General features: G+C 40.1%; 1 long non-coding RNA gene across 1 annotated transcript; it reads left to right on the forward strand.

The window, feature by feature from the left end:
* The first annotated feature begins 3,639 nt into the window (after positions 1 to 3,639).
* LOC138828446 (uncharacterized) lies at positions 3,640 to 6,456 on the forward strand. The gene is made up of 3 exons (XR_011372249.1): positions 3,640 to 3,673; positions 4,202 to 4,304; positions 6,409 to 6,456. It is a non-coding gene; the product is annotated as an uncharacterized lncRNA (long non-coding RNA).
* The last annotated feature ends 1,044 nt before the right edge of the window (positions 6,457 to 7,500 follow it).

Genomic DNA, 7,500 nt, shown 5'->3' on the forward strand with positions numbered 1-7,500 from the left:
AGAGGAGTTACAATTACATGGGCAGGATAATGCGTACACTTCTTACCAAGCATTGCAGCCTCCTCCTTTTGTTTACCCTTCACCTCCCTTCCCAGCCTCCCCCCTCCCCCCCAATCCCAATCCTTCTCCTTCCCCCCCATTCCCCCCCACACACACCGACGTTGTAAAGCTCGTTTTGGACATGACAACTTGTACTTCTCATTGTTGCAACAGGTCCACCTGTATCCTTAAACAACTGGTTTTTCCCCATCTCCTCCTCAAGTTATACTGACATCAAATATAGTGAAAGCAGGGGTTATACTGTGGGGGAGGGACATACAAAGCAACAAAGAGATAATCTTATAAATGCGTTAGAAACAAATGCATGAAAGAAAAAAAACATTAAAATACATATCTAAGGGTTCATTTTCCTGACATCACATTATCGGACCTTTTCCGCTTGACTCATGCATATACTAGATATTGCAAATAAGGGAAACCATGGGACCTATGTTTCTTTGGGCCTGGCTTACTTCACTTAATATAATTTTTTCCAAGTTTTTCCATTTCCTAACAAATGGGGCAATGTCATTCTTTCTGATGGAGGCATAGAATTCCATTGTGTATATATACCACATTTTCTTGATCCATTCATCTACTGAGGCCATGCCTTTATCTCTTATTTAACAAAACATACAAGGAAAGTTTCTGAAACAGGAGGACCTAGTACATACAAAGATTTAGAAGTTTTCTCAGGGGCTGGGAATGTGGCTTAGTGGTAGAGTACTTGCTTGGCATGCGTGAAGCCCTGGGTTAGATTCCTCAGTACCACATACACAGTAAAAGCCAGAAGTGACGCTATGGCTCAAGTGGTAGAGTGCTAGCCTTGAGCAAAAAGCAGCTCAGGAACAGTGCCCAGGCCCTGAGTTCAAGCCCCAGGACTAGCAAAAACTAAAAATAAAGAAATAAAAGTTTTCTCAGTGCTGAGTAAGCATTTAGAATCTGGTGATTTCAGTTTTGTTTTTTCCTTTTCTTTCATTCTCCCTCCTTTTTCTCCTCCTCTTCTCCCTCTTTGTCCTCCTTTTTTTCCTCCTTCTCCTCTTCTCATTTTCCCCTTCTTCTTCTTTCTTTTCTTTTTAAAGTGGTAACAAGCCAGCTTTGAGAAATGTGCATAACATACTTTCCCACACTGCTAAAGAGACAAAACAAATACTCTAGAAGATGATTTTAGAGAATGAATATAATTCCTACCCATTCATTATCACATGATTGGATGTTAGGAATGTTCATTTAAATACAGCCCAGAGGTTCACCAAAAAGGGAAATTATTGTGGCTAAAAAAGCCAACGTCCCATTAATATAATTTCATATATGTGTTCCAAGCTGCAAAATAGTTGGTATAAAATATTGAAAATTGCAAAATTCAGTAGCTTCTCAAATATTAACTGATAGGAACTAACTTGGCAGTTTTCATGTGTATGATTTTGTATTTATCTAACGATTGGTTGATGGCACTGATGTGTAAAGTTCAACAGATTTGTCGCAGGACTGTTAGAAGTTCACTGTCCCCTTAAATGTCATTTGTCTCATCTATTTTAAGTGGTCTGCAACAAGATGTCTTATAGCTCTCATGTAAGTCTTTTTTGCTTTTCAGAGAGAGAGATGCAACTATTTTTATCTAAAAATGATCTCTCCTTGCCAATAAAAGATCTCCCTGACATAAATCAATTTCTGTATTTTATATTATATGAAAGAGAAATGGGGGGGGGAACAAACAAGGAAAAAAAAGAGAATATTGTTTCAAAGGAGAACTTTGAACTTTGACCCTTGCATCCTAACTAGAGGGACTTCAATTGTTCTGTCACTGAAACATAGATACTACCTTCACATAGTAGCAGAATTATAAAAATGGAGAATTCTGATGCCCTTCCATTGCAGTAGCAAAGACCTGAAGAAAATAAGTAGCAAGGTTCAACTTACACTATAGAAACTGGCTGTAAAGACAAACCAAAGCAATTCTACCGCTAGGTGAATTTGGATGGATCCACAGGAGCAAAGCAGGGTAAAGTGAACTGTGACTGCCAGGGCTCAGGGCTTAAGCCAGAAGTAAGCTAAAGAGGTAGTAGTGCCTTCCATTCATGCAATTTTACCAAGTTGCCCAGGTGTCCTTGCACACAGCTCTTACCCATGTCTAGCTTCCTCATCTTGGTTGGCTTGAGAGATCTTCATGCAGGTCTAATGGTCTCTGATTCTGAATCCTAGGATTTTCAATGTAGAGCCCAGAGGCCTTTGCTACCCTTGAATTTCTATCATTTCTCTCACCCTGGCTTCCCAAATCTGAACACATTGGCATGTTCATTGTCTACCTTGCTCCATGGAACATTCTTTGTATCAGAGGAAATAATTAAATCATTAACATTGTGAGTTTTGCTTCTAGGGAGTATCCATGAAACTCTCCACAGCATACACGGTACTTGCTACAGAAACCACAAAATGATAAATCACTCTTGGCCAAACCTGGTAGTTCATATCTGTAATCCCAGTTCTTGGGAGGCTGAGCAGGTGAACTGTAAGTTCCAGGGCCAGCTGGTGATACCTTGTCTCAGAAAACAAAACCAAACACCAAAACCCTTGTTTGCTTTACTTATGTCTTTCAGGAATGCCCAAGAAATTGAGTAGTGGCAGCATTTATATAAAAGGAGGCTATATATTTCTCTTATCACCATTTACAATTTAACAAATTCTAGATTGTAAACTGACATACAAACAATGAAGAAATGGCTTGCTGGACAAGTCACTCTTTTCTTAGACTATAAGAATGTATAGAAAAGAATGTATAGAAAGATGCATTTTAGCCAAAAAGTGAGGCTAATTCCAAATCCAGCTTCAAATTGCACAGGACTTTACCTTGTGATGAAAAGAGCTGGTTTAAGCTAAGTGCTGGTAGCTCATGCTTGTAATCCTAGCTTCTCAGGAGGCTGAGATCCGAGGATTGCTTTTCAAAGCCAGCCTGGGTAGAAAGTCTATGAGAGTCTTATCTTAACCAATTAACCCCCAGAAAATTGGCTCAAATTGGTAGAGAGTGCCTAGGCCAGGCCATAAGTTTAAGCCCCATGACTACTACCACCCACAAAAAGGAGCTTGTTTAAACGTAACCCAAGTTATCAATTTAGTGCAATACTTGAACTAAAACAGTAGACAAAAACATTTTTGTCTGAAGGATGAGATTCAGCAGACTAATAAAAGATACCACGTAAGCATTTAAAAAAAAGATTGTTGTATGAGATAGTGTATTGCAACATAGCCCAGTCTGGCCTCAACCTCATGATCTTCTTACCTCAACCTCTGGAGTAGCTGGGATACAGATGTATATGGCCACACTTGGCTGAGAAGACGCTTTTTATCTCTGATGACAATACTTTTTGAGATGATCCCAGTATACTATGTGTCAAAGTGTCTGCCTGAGAACAGTAATGTTTTGGTTTGTTTGGTACTACTGAAACAGAACACTCTAGGCTGGGAGATTTACAAATATCAGAAATTGATTGGTTGAAAGTTCTGGAGGTGATGAAGTCCAAAGTCAAAGACTCTGGAATCTGGTGAATGCCTTCTTGCTATGATGTCATATGTCAGAGGTCTTACTATGACATAACTTGGCAGAAGGACCTGACAGACAGAGATCCATGGTAGAAGAGTAAGTAGATAAAGGGGAAAAAATGGAGCCCAAGTCATCCCTTCATAAAAAAACCTACCCGTGATAATAGCATGAATCCAGTCATGAAGGTGGAGCCATTATGGCCCAATTAAGTCCCATCTCTTAGTTCTGTTACAATAGCAGTTGAATTTCCAACATGAGTTTTGAAGAGGACAAACATCTGAACCATAATAAATCATGAAAGGAGGATGTTTAGAGAAAAAGCAATGCTGGGAGCAAGTAGGCAGGCAAATGCTGCTTGTCCTACCCTGTATTAGTCCTTTCTAAACTTGCCTCCTGGTAGCTCTGGGATGGCCAGCAACTACTAAAATATATTTAGCTTTGATACTATATTTACCTTAAAATGTTTCGAACCTCAGGAACCTAAGAGCATGTTTTCCACAGAAGCCTGGTTGTTCTGCAGAATAAACTTTGGGAAACCCAGAACTGAGGTTGGTTTGAGTGACACAGCCTAGAATAGAAGCAGGGGCAGGCCACACCAATCACTCATTAGCTTTTTTTTGCCAGATCAGGGGTCTACATCCATATACAGGACACCTGGCAGCAATCCCCTGGAGCACCATCCAGGGCTTGCAGAGGGAAGTGTTTATTCAAGCTATTTGCATCTGTGGTAAGTAGAAAATGATTGTGAGGCTAAATGGGATAAGGAGAAAGGAAGGAAGGAAGGGAGTCCATTCTTAGGACTAGCTACAAACCTCCCAAACAGAGGCTCAAAACTCCAGAACTCCAGCTGCAAATGGGATCTGAGAGGCAGTGTTACCTTCACCAAGAAGCTTGCCAACTCCTCACTGCAAATTTGGTCAGCCACGGGGTAGTCACATGACCCTGGGCATCTTGCTCAACAGCCTGCACTTTTGTCCTCTTCGTTGTAAAGTAGGAATGCATCTCTCTCTTTGGCTTGTTGTAAGAATCACATGAAATATTAGATAAAAGACTTAAGCCTATTTGGCACCTTCAGGGATAAAAAATACACCTACAAAATAGATTCATAAATACCAGCTAACTGTAGCCCCAAAGTCAGCAGAACCACAAAATAGTAAGTAGCCACAGCTCATGTGTTGGTGAGAACTGTTGACTAGGACCCAAGAACTGTATCCTACAGGCCAAGAAAATGGAAAAGAAAGCCACATGTGATTCAACAGTATCTGAACAGAGATACTGTGGAAGCACAAAATAATGTATGTATTTTGCTATTTGTATTTGTGAATCTTGATTCCCATTCTAGAAATTCTCTAGGAATTACTGGTTTGGGAAAAGTATAATAAATGCTGTGTATTATTGCAAAGGAGTTTAACCTATTATTTAAATGATAGTTTCAGTTTTGCAAGAGGACAAAGTTAGGGCAATCTATGGTATAACTACTGAACTCAGCACTTATACGTACACACTTTTTATCCTGATTAAAAATAAAGACACACTACATCCCTATAATCCTAGCTATGCAAGAGATGGATATTGGGAGGATCAACATTTCCTTCTAAATTGGGCAACAAGTTAGTGAGACCTCTTTTCATTTCATAAGCTGGGTGGGGTGACATATACCTGTGATCCTACTTAGGCATAGGGGGGTAGGATTGTGGTCCTGGACAAACATTCAAGACCCTATCTGAGGGGGCTGGGAAGGTGGCTCAGTGGTAGAGTGCTTGCCTTGCATGCATGAGGCCCTGGGTTCCCACATAAGCAAAAAGAAAAAAGCCAGAAGTGGCACTGTGGCTCAAGTGGTAGAGCGCTAGCCTTGAGCTGAAGAGCTGAGGGACAGCGCCCAGGCCCAGAGTTCAGGCCCCACGACAGGACCCCCCCCCCAAAAAAAAAGGACGCTATCTGAAAAATAACTGAACCAAAAAAGGGCTAGAGGTGTGTATTAAGTGGTATAGTGCCTGTGTCACAAGTACAAGGTCTTGAGTCCAAACATAGGAACTTTCAAAAATTAAGAGGAAAGAATTCAATCTGTATTTTTCCTCTCAGGGGCTACAGTAGAGATGGGCACCTTCAGTTCTGAGAGTGAATATTGTGAACTTGTACATGGCCAGTTGATTTTACTTGAGAGTAGAGAAGCTAATTACTTTGGAAAATCCTTCGATTTCACTTAGGATTTGGGAAGAAGCGCAGACTGTTTACAGGCTTTGAGGTTAGGCATTGAGTGGGTCTGTTTGAAAATAGCATATAATTATATGGTTATAAACCCAACTCTAGGGCTTTTTTTTTTGGTTGTTGATGATATAGGTACTGGGATTTATATCCCAGGGCTTTGTGCTTGCTAGGCTAATGCTCCATCGCTTGAACCACACCTCCAGCCCTGTTTTGTGCTGGTTTGCTTTTGAGATAGTCTTCTTCCTGGTCTGGCCTTAGATCTCAATCCTATTCACTCTCAGACTCCCAAGGATAAGTAGGATTACAAGCATGAGCCACCAGTGCCTTGCTAGCCAGTGGATGATCTGAGAATATCACCATTCTGTGGCGCAGTTAATGAGTGTGGTTTCAACATAAACATTGGTTGCTATTTTAGTTTACAATAATGAATATGAAGCAAGGAAGATAGTGGGACTGTACTCACCCATCAGAGCTACAAGTGATTTCTTAGCTGAATCAAAATTTTGAATACTGGAACAATAGTTTCTAAAGTTTTTATGCTGCTCATAATGTACTGGCTATAGACAAGGAACTGGTTAAAGTTTAATTTACACTATTAACACTTCCTTCATTGCTTTCTCAAGACCAGACCAGAAGCTACCAAATCAAGACTGACAAGGAAACTAATAAAATAATAATAAAAGTAAGGTTTTTGTCTGTGCTGTCAATACATCTTATTGGAATACAACCCATTCATTTGTCGAGGTATTACCTTTGGTTGTTTTTATACAGTGATAACAATGAATAGTCATAACAAGTAGGGTTCAGAAAGCCTCGAATCATAATACTCTAAATGTTTGCTAACCCTTGAGCTAGACAACCAACAACACAACAAAATGAAGCCCTGCTCTGTAGCGCTGGCTGATTACCACGGTGTAAACATGGCATCTAGCAAGCTGAGTTAAGAAAAAGATGTGCAAAAACATTTCATTTGGTAGATATCCATCTAACAGATGTGCTACATGCAAATAAATTCAAGAGTTTGAGTAATATTAAAGTAAAACAATTAGGAAAGGGTAAATGAATTTGGGCGAGTTACTGACTCCATGTTGAATATGATTCATTTTCTCTCAAATGTACAGTAGACACTTCGTTTCAAGTGTGTGGTTCAAGGTGAAAACATACATGCGTGGGATCCCTAAATTCCGCTGCTCAACTGTGCACCCTTGTTTCATTCTTCTCGTGACACCACCCAGCTTCTGCTCAAGACCAGCTGTGCCTTTCAATAGATCTCTAATTCTCACCTTCTCATGTACATTCTACCTTGTTTGGGGGATAACATTTGCTTTCAGGGAAGAGTTTTTACAACATTAAAGGCAGGGAAACAGCAGATCACTGATGTAAACACAAATGAAGATAACGGGAGACAAACCAGAACTTCTCCATATCTACTGAGGAGGGATTTGCAGGAATTTGATACGCAGGAATTGAAAACTTTTCCTTTTTGAAAAGTGTGATTATGATGATGATGATGATTATTATTGTTGTTATTATTGTACACTTGCTCAGAACCACATGTAATGAATCTGTGAATAAGGCAGGTTCACTGTATGCAATTTAGTTTTTGATGTTGGCATAATCTATACTGTGGGATTCTGGCCACCTTGGGCATTGCACAGCCTAAAGAGCTCCACAGTTCCTCCTGCCAGCCACATCCCTTAGTCCTCCAGTTTGAT

This window comes from Dipodomys merriami, unplaced genomic scaffold, assembly GCF_024711535.1.
Source record: "Dipodomys merriami isolate MVZ:Mamm:240054 unplaced genomic scaffold, mDipMer1.0.p SCAF_1, whole genome shotgun sequence".
NCBI lineage: Eukaryota > Metazoa > Chordata > Mammalia > Rodentia > Heteromyidae > Dipodomys > Dipodomys merriami.